The following is a 12,923-nucleotide window of genomic DNA, read 5'->3' on the forward strand; positions in this document are numbered from 1 at the left end:
AAAATGGGAGTTCTTTAAGAAGTGTTAATTAGATGACTAAAATGACAAAGTTCCACTTTGGCTAAAAGCCCATCCTGGTTCAGTGGTAAAGTGAAGGCAGCAAAATCAAAATGAAGGAGAGGCTGCTTACACAGGTATGTTTATAAAGGCAGAAATTGTTTCTAATCTGCGTGGAAACAGTTGCTCTCATTAGTGGAAGTCAAGAGCCACGTTGGTATCTATCAGTGAAAAAACGAAAGGTGGGCACAAAAACGGAAAGTGAATGTGAGAAAAATACAGTAGTAGCTGAAATCATAGATTAGTAAAAATTTTGGTCTAAGCAGGAGATTTTTCTCAAATACTTAGAGGCAAAAGGCCAACCAGCACCTAAAAAACAGCTAATGAAAAGGCAGCAAAATAGAATAACTGAGGAAAGTAGCAGCTGTACAGCACTGGCTGTTTCCCAACCTCTGACAGCCCCAGGTAGAACTCTTGGTTTTTTAAACTTCAATGTTCTGTGGACAGTTTCACATGTCTGAGGGAGACCTGTGAATCTGTTGATTTTTCTTATTCCTTTTCTTTTTTACATCTTGTGTTTCACATTGTATATTTCATTCAGAAATGCCAGTTATTTTCAGTGTACTCAAACTGGTCATGCGGTGATAAGAGGCTGCTTTGGTCCATACAAGTGTGTGATTGAATATAATTCTTCATACTACATTTCAAATAAACGGAAATTTCCTCATCAATTATATAAAAATAAAAATTCCTAGATTGGTGAAGGGATAGTTTTAATTTCATAGTAATGCATTTGAAAGTGGAGATTACTAGTGGTTGAGTGTGAAAGCGTTCTTTACGGTTATTTCCTCTCGGTGGTGCTAAAGAGCTACAGTAGAATCTCAGAGTTAGGAACAGGGCAGATAGGAACTGACTAGTCTATGGCACATCTCATTTGGAACCAGAAGTACACAATCAGGCAGCAGCAGAGATAGGTGGGCAGGGGAGAGAGGAGGAAATAAAAGCAAGTACAGTACTGTATTAAATGTACACTGCTTTAAAAAAGGAAGTTTAAATTTTTTTTGACAGGGTAAGGAAACTGTTCCTGTGCTTGTTTCATTTACATTAAGGTGGTTAAAAGCAGCATTTCTCTTCTTCATAGTAAAGTTTCAAAGCTGTGTTAAGTCAATGTTCAGTTGTAAACTTTTGAAAGAACAACCATAATGTTTTGTTCAGAGTTAGGAACATTTCAGTGTTATGAACAACCTCCATTCCCAAGGTGTTCGTGTATCTTGAAAGTTACATCTGGAGGAGTGGAGATTTTCCTAGACCTCTCCCTCCCACCCACGAGGGGTGTGCACTCCCCCCCCCCCAAAAAAAAGTCCCCAACACCCTCCCCCCCCCGTTACATTCAGTGTTGCCAATTTAAATGGTTGGAAATTTGAATTGAAATTGAAACATTAATACACACTTTAAAAGCATACACAGTGTATGAGAAAATACTTGTACCTGAGAAAGCATAATGGGTTTGAAAAGTATAAACAAAGATTGTCTTTATGACAATGTCAACACATTTGTTTCGGCTATATTGGCCTACCTAATAATTTCAAATTATAATTTGTAAGCAAGGTCTGAATGAGCTTTCCCCTGACAGCTAGTGGTGAGGCAGGGGTGCGTCGAAAGGCTTCAGGACCAGACTGTATTTACATGAACACACCTGCTCTGCCTATGTATCCAGCAGACAGAACTGTGCTGCCAAATGATCAACTTTGGCTGGTGTTGGGTTACGAATCACTCTTGCATAAAAACTCCTGCACCTCAATCTGGGTCTATGCTTGTTATGTACTATGAATTTACCCTGTGAACCTTGCAACCAATACTTGTAATCCCTTATAACTCAAGCCTGACCACAGATGTACAGTACCTTCCCTGTTAACTTGTGTAAATTTGATTTTAAACTTTAGCTTTAATTTAAAAAAAATTAACATGGGGTTCATGAAATGTTGTTGTTCTTATTGTATGAGTAAAGGGCAGCAGAGCTGTGCTTAGCCTGCCTGAATGAGGGGTCTACTTCAGTGCTTAATTTGTGCTAGGGCTTGTCAGGGCTGACCCCCAGCACCTCTAGGCTTGGCAGTTCCTAGCCCTGGGATCTCTGGGCTTGTCACATCGGTTATGAAAGGGAATCCCCTGTTGTCCATTCCCGGCTTCTGGCAAACAGAAACTAGAGATACTCAGAGCATGGTGTTGCATCCCTGCCCATCCTGGCTAATAGCCATTGATGGACCTATTCTCCATTAACTTATCTAGTTCTTTTTTGACCCCTGTTATAATTTTGGCCTTCACAACATCCCTGGCAAAAAGTTCCATGGGTGACTGTGCATTGTTTGAAGATATACTTCCTTATGTTTGTTTTAAACTTGCTGCCTATTAATTTCATTGGATGACCCCTAGTTCTTGTGTTAAGTGAAGGGGTAAATAACACTTCCTTATTCATTTTCTCTACACCAGTCAAGATTTTATTAGCTTTTATCAAAATCCCCTTAGTCATCTCTTTTCCAGGCTGAACAGTCCCAGTCTTTTTAATCTCTCTTCATATGGAATCCGTTCCATACCCATAATCATTTTTGTTGCCGGTTTTTTAACCTTTTCCAATTCCAATATATCTTTTTTGAGATGGGGTGACCAGAACTGCATGCAGCATTCAAGATGTGGGCATATAATGGATTTATATAGTAAAAGCTGGGGAGCTTGGTTTCCCAGACTGATAACCTAAGCCAATACTGACAGCATACATGAAAAAGCTGCAAAACACCATGCCTCCAGGCTGCATCAACATGCAGAAAGCCTTATAAGCCAGTCACTGTCAAAGCCAATTTTAGAAGAACTTAATGAGGCTGTTAAGAGTGCTGGGGAGACAACTCATTTTATGTGAACCAACGTGGCTGTTGCATTATACTTTCTATTTACGCAAGAGAAACCACATACTATAAACTGGAGCCCAATGTTAATTACATTATCATTTGTTAATCCTGAAGTTGAGTACTGGTTTAGAACAAGACGAGCAAATGTTCGCCTTTTTTCTGAAAAAAATCAGCTGACTCTCTACAAGCATGCAGTGCAACAGTGACTCAGGAGCTGAAAAAGTGAAGAACTCTCTCACCCTATTCAAAATATGTGCAAATGTGGCTGATGAATGCACCAATGCAAATAGGCATCAAGCATTAAGTCATTGCATATGTTATCTTGATGTCCTTGGTAGGCCAGTAGATGCATTCTAGATGTTCAGGTTATAGAAGACACATCAGCTGCATCTGTGACATCTTAGAAAAGTTAAATGGATGTGAATTGAACCCCAAACAGATGGCTGCTTGTGCATTTGATAGAGTTACAAACTTCTCTGGAAGACATAGTGGAGTACAGTTTTCCCTCAGGGAAAAATGTAACCCTAATCTCTCCTATACACACTGCAGAGGACATCTTAAAAAAATAAATAAAATTGAGATATACCTATCTCATGGAGCTGGAAGGCACACTGAGTCTAGCCCCCTGCCTTCACTAGCAGGATCAAGTACTGATTTTGCCCTAGATCCCTAAGTGGCCCCCTCAGGGATTGAACTCAAAACCCTGAGTTTAGAAGGCTAGTCCTCAAACCAGCTAGCTCAGTGGTTTGAGAATTGGCCTGTTAAACCCAAGGTTGTGAGTTCAATCCCTGAGGGGGCTATCTAGGGCAAAATCAGTACAAAATCAGCTAGCTAGCTCACTCTCTCTCTCGTGCTAGTACGAGCTGCAGACTCTTCAAAAGACATTAAAAAGCCATACATTTAATGTCTATTTTTACTCTTTTTTTTCAGCAAGAGTCCAAAAGGACTGAATGTCTTGGAAAGAAATAGAAGATACACTGGGATTGAAGTTCAGATTAGGCCAACCTGGGAAAACCTGCTGGCTTTCTCATAAGCAATTCTTGGCTGTTGTCTTAAAATAACTGCAACCATTATTACTGGCTTTGGAAAGTATCCACCAAGATAGGAATCTGTCCTAAGTAGTGAGGCTCGTCGACAACTTTTCTTACTTAGTTCAGAGAAGACTATCACAGTTCTCTCTCTTGTAAGTCTACTGTTGAAATCACTTGTGTCATTAAACAATGTCATTCAGGCACCTTCTACAACAGTAGTAGATCTTTGTCCAGCAATAGAAGCTACCCTTGTATCAATCAGAGATATCAATTGAAAATGTACTGCAAGAAGCAAAGACTTCAATCCAAAAGTTGACTTATGAAAGTATTTATATTGACTCCTTAAGTGAAGAGGACAAGAAATGCTTGTTAAGCCAGCTGAAAAAGTACACAAACTAGATTCTTACAAATCTACAACAGCGATTTCTGGATTCTACTCAACCTTCACGTAGCTTTTACAGATGCCTGTCTTATAAAATACCTACAACTGAGTGGAGTGAGGCACTACCAGCAACGGGCTGCTATGTGATCAGGACAGAACAGAAAATTTTGAACACAGAGTGGAATATCATATGACAAACAAATGAAGATTTAATTTCAACTTCTTTATCATCACTTTATCATCACTTGACCCAATCTTTGTACTATGTTTCCTAGGATGAAAGAAGTAGGAATCCATCTCTTGCTACTCCCAGTCACAACAGCTACAGTTGAGCACTCTTTTCCCTCATTGAATAGAATTTTGTGTTCTGAAAGAAGTCGCCTTTTCCTGATCATGAGCATATCATGAAGGACTGGAAGTACTGGACACACAAGAAGACACCAAAGAGTGCAAAATTACAACAAGAAACCAAGAAGGATGTCGATGTAGTGCTTCACAGTAGGCTTGAGTAGCCAAACTTAATTTCTGTGATGATTTTAAAACATGAATTAAATCTTAATAAAATGGTCGTGAAACATTTTTCAGTTTTTACTATCATGCCATTCAGCCAACCTTTGCCCTCACAGTCTCAACCCTCATCGGCCCTCACCCCCTCTAAATATTCCAACACCCACCCTAATTTCAGTTCCTGGGGAAAACACTGATTTCTGCTAGGTTTACTAGTTTATGTTTCAAGTTTTGTAATGTGTTTAGGCAGTGATGGATGTACTATGCTGGAGATTAAGGAAATGACCTTAGTCTAGCTGTGTTTCAGTGCGTTATAAAATTAATTGGAGACAGGAAAAAGCAGGAAAGCTGTGTTCTAAATGATTTGCGTCTGGATGACTAAGTGGAAGAAGAACAATTGACGGGACTTCTGGGAATGGCTCAGTCAACACTTGTGTAATTGAGTTAGTAATATAACTTTGTGGTTTGAAATTTTTAGATCACCAGTTTTAATAAAATATGGGTGTATGGTGGGGAAATAGTAAAGATGCCTCTATAATGAGGCTTTGCATTTATAGGGTCTGATCCCGCTCCCATTAAAGTAAATGGCCAAACTCCCATTGATTTCAATAGGACTGGCATCAGGCCCATAGAGTTCTTTTTCTTGAAATCTCGAAGTTAGATAAAGATGATTTTCTCAATTTTTACAGATGGGGCAACTGAGGCACTGAGTGGTTAAAGTCACTTGCCCATGTCACTCAGAGCCAGGTCTTCTGATTCCCATTCCTTTATCGTATTCACTACTACAACTGTCTCTGAACAAGGATAACAACAAACAGCTCTGTTTTTTTTTCTTGTAGGGATTCTCCTGAACTGGCAGGCTGCTTGAGGTAGTGGTTCAGTTGTTTATGGTCAGCCAAATTCCATCTTGATAAGCTGAATTCTTTGCTGTATTAATCCTCACCCCTCTCTGGTGTTGGGCAAAGTAATCTATGGCATGAACTGATAGTGATATGAACCCTGTGCTGATGTAGTTTCAAAGGCAAGTCAGCATTTTATCATGTAGGCACGTTCATATTGTCCTAGTTCAGTGGATCTCAAACTGTGGGGCGGGCCTCCCAAGGGAGGTGCGATAATGTATCAAGGGAGGCATGAGCTGTATGTGCCTTTTTATGTTTTTATTTTTATTTTTTAAGAGCTCTGGCTGTCAGCCCTAGGTGGCTGGAGCTCGTGCAGAAGGTTGTGCGCTATGGACGGTGCGTGAACTGTCACCCGGGGGACACTATCCCCCAACTTCACCCCTTCTGAGCCCTGGAGCTCCAGGAGGGCAGGCGGCATGGCCCCAGCACCGGAGCTCTGGGAGGGTCCCAGCTTGAGCCCTTCCTGGGACCACAACACAGGGACAGGGGAACTGGCAGGAAGAGGTCTGGGGGCAGAGTGTAGGCAATGGCCACAGCTGGCTTTTTGGGGGACATAGCCTCCCTCAGCCTACGATACCCACCACCCATGCCATGCACACTCGAGAGGCAGGGATAAAAGGGACAGCCGGAGATCCGCCGCTCGTGCTCTCTTCCTCCCCGTCCCCAATCCCTCACCTGGAGACGGCGGAGCTCCGGCTGTCAGCCGCATGGAGGTGGCAGTGGGGCGCTATGTCTGCTGTGAAGTAGTATTGATGAATATCACTTTTCACAGTCACCCTTATTTCTCTGCTGCTGCTGGCGTAACGCTGCCTTCAGAGCTGGACGATGGTATATGTACTTGGGGGGAAGGAATGTAAATGACTACAAACACAAAGAAGGGGAGCCCAATCAAATACATTTGAGAATCACTGTCCTGCTTTAATCTGGAGCTCAAATTGCCACATTCCAGCATTATATTTAGTGATTTTTTTTTTAGTTAATATATTTTGTAAAAAATCTTTGATAGCACTTACGGTCTGCTTCTGCATTTGCACTTCTGACTGGGAGTTTTGGGTCTGCAAGGATTGGTGCTATAGTGCTTCCACTCCCATTTTAAATAAGGTGTGCATACTTCCTTACACACACACACTTTAAGGAGCTGAAGATTAAGGTAGTTTAACTGATATTTATCATATTTTCATCTGTTCCGATAAGGAGAGGTGAGGATGGCATAAACAGTGGAGAACTCTGGCAAGTAGGTTTCTTTGGCTGGAGAATTGTTTGGATGTTAGTACAGTAAAGACAGGTGAAAGAGTTCAGAGACTATCCAGTCAGCTTGGCATTGATAGGAATGAGTCCCGACTGGTAGATAATGAGCGTTGCTGCTGGAACAAGAGTAAAGCTGCTCAGGAGAAAGGGGAATTCCTAGCTCATTGAAACTATTTCTCAGCAAAAAGTCTCCTCCTTAGGGCTCGACAGCTCATACTGAATCCAGTATTGTACTCTCCCTAACACTCACAGATCTACCAAGTGTGTTAGTCAAAGTTTAGCATAGAAAAGGAAAGCAAAGCATCAGAACAGCGATCTTCTATGTGGATCTGAGAGGAAAGCTTTACATGTAGAATGTATTTAACTGTTTCCCTTCTGAACAACACACCAACCACAGCCAATGCATGGGTTAATCCATTGCAGACAGATGTGTTAACCTAGCTCTGTACCCTAATGTTAATATATTATCCCTCTGGTTCACAACAGATTTTAAATGTCGGGGGAAAAAATAAAATCTGTTCCAGGACAGCACTGGGGAAAAATTGTTGTGGTATGTTCTATACATCATGCTTCTTGCTTTCACTTTTAAGCTGTGCATTGTTTGTTAGATATGGGTTTCTCCAGCTTTTTCCTAGCTTGGACCAATTTTTTAAACCAAAGCTAGACTGATGGGCACCCAACCTGTTCTTCAGAATCTCGTGGACCATCTCCTTTCCCAGGATAATCCTATGACACTCCTGTGGCACCAATGGCAATTGCTTACATGGAAAAATAATATTTAGGAAAGTATTGAAAGTATTTCTTGCTGTATTTGAATGGGCTTTAGCAGCTGGAAATAAGGAGTAGCAGCTAGCATGATAGTGACCGTCATCTTTCCTTGGACCACCAGCATGTGCTTCACAGGCCATCCATCCATCAGTGGTACAGAGATCACAATTTGGGAACGTCCATATGAGAGTATAGCACTAGAAATGATTAAAATTTGGGGTGAGAAGGCATTTCCATGATAAACCCCTATTTCCAGTTTCATTTGCAGATTTCCTAGATCTGTAGCCAACCATTTCCCACCGGCATTCCACGGTAGCCCTTACAACAATTAGTTCCTCACACTTCATCGTAAAACATGCACAATACTCATCTATACTTGTTTCTAGGATCATAGCTGGAATGCAGTAGTTTAAGAATTTAGGTAATGTAACTACACCCAATGCTGCTCCTATCAAAATCAGTGGCAGAACAGCCATTGACTTAACTGGGAGCTAATTCAGACTCTATCCCAAAAGCAACTAATGCTGATTTAGTTTTGGCCCAGAATTAATGGCCTAGATGCTGCCATCCAGGCTGAACAAATGCAGTTGTTTTACACCAGAAGAAACCTGTGCGTCCTCATCAGTCCCATCAGGTTTGTCCTGGTGACACAGCTGTCTGGGGTTTGGTCATGCTTTGAGCAGGGGGTTGGACTAGATGATCTCCTGAGGTCCCTTCGAACCCTGATATTCTATAATTCTAAATCAAGGTCTGGAAAGATTTTTATTATCTAATGTTGAAAATTAAAGACAGAGTCAAATTCATCCCTGTTGTAACTCCACTGACTTTAGTGATATTATAACAGGGTGGAATCTGGACTATTATATTTATCCTGAGTTTGGGAATGGTCAGTGATATATAATTCAGGTTCCACTGTAGAATGTTGTTCTTGGTAATGGGCCCGATCCTCTGCACAGGGTGGGGCCCATTTTGTGAGGATATTCATATTCCAAGAAACCTTCCTCTATAGCATATGAGGATATTCTGTTCCTCACAGTCAGGGTCTGTGCACCCCAATTCTGCATCTGCTGAAGTAGCTGCAGAATTGCATCCTTGGATCCCAATCGCAGGGTTAGTTTCTCCAGCAGAATGGAACATTTTTAAGGAATATTATTCCAGCTCATTTCTAATGCTAGAAACTCCTTTAATAAAACAAAAAAAAATTCTCTCTGATCTAAAATAGTTGCTTCAGCTCATCAGGTTTGTGACAGGCAATGTGAAATGATCTCAAAGCAATCAGGTGGTCTGCATCCGAGACACAGTGTCTGTTGGAGGGGCTGCTGCAATGCGCATGCCACAGAGGGTAGTGGGAAAGCAGAGCATATCCATGAACAGAACAGCACTCTATGGGGTACTGTTCTAAGTACAGCAACTCTGTTCCAAGCAACCTGAAGAAGAGACAAAAGGTCGAGAAATAGACTATTTTTTTCTGCTGGGATTTTCTTGAAAACATTTTTAAAAATAATTTTTGTTAATTTGTTAGTAGAAATTATATTTTTGTCAACTTTGAACAAACAGAGATGGCCTTAGGATGTTAGACTACACACTAGTTTTAAAGCATGGTTGCAGTATTACCAAACCCAAGTGCTCCCCAAAATCATGAGAGACTTAAAAATAATGAGATTTTAGAAAATAATATATTTTGGGCCTTTATTTGCTTTCTGGAGTTTGAGCCATTAGGATTCCTGTTTTCAAGCTTTTGTACATAAACATGAGGACTAGACTTTTTTTTTTTTAATTAAAGCTGGGATTTTTACATAAATCACATGACTCCAGGCACCTGAAGCTTTAAGAAAAATTCCATATATGGCAACAGTCATGATAAAATTGTGTGAATTGGCAACACTGTATGTAATGACCTTAATATGTCAGACGAGATAACCCAACGCGTGGATCCAAGTTTGGCTCTGGTTCTGACATGGAACTTTGTTCCTGAAGCCCTGCTCTGATTCTCGCTGTACTAAAATATAGGGTTTGGTTTTTTACGTCACAGGTATAAAAGAGCATTTCATATATCATTATCAGCTGTAATTGACAGGAGAGCTGTACTCTAGCTGCCCAGTTTAGCAAGTCTAGAGAACCACTTTGTTCCATTTTCTGATTATGCCTGATGACTAAATGGGAAAATAGCACCACCAGCTGATAGTTGCTGGTTTCTCACAGAATTGTGTAGGTTTCCAAAACAGTAGACTGTTGCACTAATTAAAATAAGCATTAACTCAACGTAATACTTTGTCAGACAGATATTCCTATGCCTGACTTTGACCTCAGTTGCACTAGTTTTCAGGGTAGCTCCATAAACTTGACTGGCATTTTTCCTTATTTGAGCTGCAGTCCTGTAATTGGGTCTGTTCAGGGGCACCCCTGTGGGTACATGGATTAGCCACTGGGTCAACGGGGCCAATGCCCAGGGCCTCCCAGCCAACTGGGGGGCCCTGGAAAAAATCTACTGCAGGAGGTGGAATCCCGGAGCCCCGGGCAGAAGAAGCCCTTGCACCCTGAACCTGCTCCACAGCAGCAACACGGGGTGGGGGAAGCCCCAGTGCCCTCCCTTCCCCAGCAGAAGCTGTGAGATGGGCAAATCCCTCCCTTCCCCCCCTCCACCCAGGGGCCCCTGATCCCATCCCCGCCAGATGCCAAGGGATGGCGGAAGCTCCCACCCCAGCAGTCCCCTAGACCCCGTCCCTGGCAGAAGCCATTGGATGAGGGAACACCTCCCAAAGTGACCCCCGGCCACGTCCCTGGCAGAAGCCAAGGAATGGGGAAAGGGACAGGGGAGCTCCCTCCTCCCAAGCAGTCCCTGACTCTGTCCTCGGCAGAAGCCAAGGAATGGGGGAAGCTCCCCTCAGCAGCCCCTGTCCACGCCAGAAGCCAAGCGATGGGGACAGAGCTTTTCCAGTCTTGGGGCCGAAGTGGGGCGGGGGCAAAAGGAGTTGCAGGGCTGCAGTGGGGAGGTGGAATGGGGGGACCCTGGGTGGAATAGGAGCGGCCGCAGGGATGAGGCAGAAAGAGGTGGGGTGGTGGGCCAGGCTGCAGTCAGTGGATGAGGCCACAGGCAGAAACAGTGTGGTGGGAGCCCCCCACGTGCTCTGGCCTGGGGCCCCAGGAAACCATAATCTGCCTCTGCCCGCAGACTTCAGTGGGTTCCATGCAAGCGCCAGGGCAGATCCTTGTGTCTGCATGGATCCCATGGCAGTATCGGGGCCTTGAAGTGTGGAATCTGAATCAGGCCCAATGAGTCTGTAATCAACATCATCAGTTAGGAAGAGTCAGTTCCCATTTTCAGTGGAGCTTTCCATTCACTTAATTTGTTTAATGGACAGCAAAATACAGCACACTGTCATGGTATAATTCCCCACTCTGAACCTTAGCGTCCAAAAGATGGGGTACCAGCATGAATTCCTCTAAGCTCAATTACCAGCTTAGTACTTGTAGCGCTGCCACCAACCAGGAATTCCAGTGCCTGGTACACTCTGGTCCCCCCAAAACCTTGCCTGGGGACCCCCAAGACCCAGACCCTCTGGATCTTAACACAAGGAAAGTAAACCCTTTCCCCCCATTGCCTCTCCCATGCTTCCCCTCCCTGGGTTACCCTGGAAGATCACTGTGATTCAAACTCCTTGAATCTTAAAACAGAGAGGAAAATTCACCTTCCCCCCTTCCTTCTCTCTCCCCCTCCTAGACTCTCCCTGAGAGAGACAGTAATCCTGACACAGAGAGAAATTAACCTTTCTCTCCTCCTTCCCTCCTTTCTCCCCACCAATTCCCTGGTGAATCCAGACCCAGTCCCCTGGGGTCTCACCAGAATAAAAAAATAATCAGGTTCTTAAACAAGAAAAGCTTTTAATTAAAGAAAGAAAAAACAGTAAAAATTATCTTTGTAAATTTAAGATGGAATATGTTACAGGGTCTTTCAGCTATAGACACTGGGAATACCCTCCCAGCCCAAGTATACAAGTACAAATTAAAATCCTTTCAGCAAAATACAAATTTGAACTCCTTCCAGCCAAATACACATTTGCAAATAAAGAAAACAAACATAAGCCTAACTCGCCTTATCTACCTAATACTCACTATTCTGGACATATAAGAGACTGTATCAAAGAGATTGGAGAGAAACCTGGTTGCATGTCTGGTCCCTCTGAGCCCCCAAAGTGAACAACAACCAAAAACTAACAGTGCACACAAAAACTTCCCTCCCTCAAGATTTGAAAGTATCCTGTCCCCTGATTGGTCCTCTGGTCAGGTGACAGCCAGGCTCACTGAACTTGTTAACCCTTTACAGTCAAAAGAGATATGAAGTACTTCTGTTCTATTAACTCTTACTTATCTGTTTATGACACGCACTATGATGGATGAGCAGTTCCATAAACATATTCCTTGCCAGAATGCATTCATCAATTGTGATTAAGATTCTCACTCTGAGTCTGAAAAGCAACTTTTGAACATACAGTATTGTTGTGTATGGTTTTCTTCAGTGATTCTAAATGTCCATCATTATGGCATGTCCATCCTGGGGATATTTTAACCTCCAGGTGCTTTGATAAGCTTAATTTCGCCAATAGTATGGAGTAAATAGAACTCTCAGCTGTTTAATAAAACAAAATAATATTTTAAAAATGTCTAAAGGAAGGGTATAAAATCAGAGCATTAGTGGGATTCATTTAGCTGGGAGTAGAATCCAATAGGATATTTCATGTTATTTTTACCTTTTAAATTGTCTCTGCCAGTTGTTATGGGTTTTTAAAGAACTTTGATTATATTTTCTGATGCCCAATAACATGAATAAGTCTGTTCAGAAAGAACCCTTCTGTGTACACCACTTACTTGTAAAGCAGAAAGGGTTCCGCCTCTCCCAGTAATGGCACTCTGCCAATTTCACTTGCGTCTTCTAGCAGCTCAGCTGCTGACTTCTTGGTCAATTTCTCATGAGAGAAACTCGCTTTTAGATCATTCTGTGTTCAGATTCTCATTGCCAAGATGGGCCAACTCAAAATAAATATTTGGGTCATTTCCCACGAGGGGAGGATGGAAAGTCCTGAACACTTGAAAATCCATCCTATAAACCACGTAAAATCTGTGTGAAAGGGAAACTTCTAACTCCAGCATATTTGTAGAGCCCGTGAAAGATAACAAATTAATGAGCATCAGG

The sequence above is a fragment of the Gopherus evgoodei genome, chromosome 13 (genome assembly GCF_007399415.2).
Source record: "Gopherus evgoodei ecotype Sinaloan lineage chromosome 13, rGopEvg1_v1.p, whole genome shotgun sequence".
In the NCBI taxonomy this organism is placed as follows: Eukaryota; Metazoa; Chordata; order Testudines; family Testudinidae; genus Gopherus; species Gopherus evgoodei.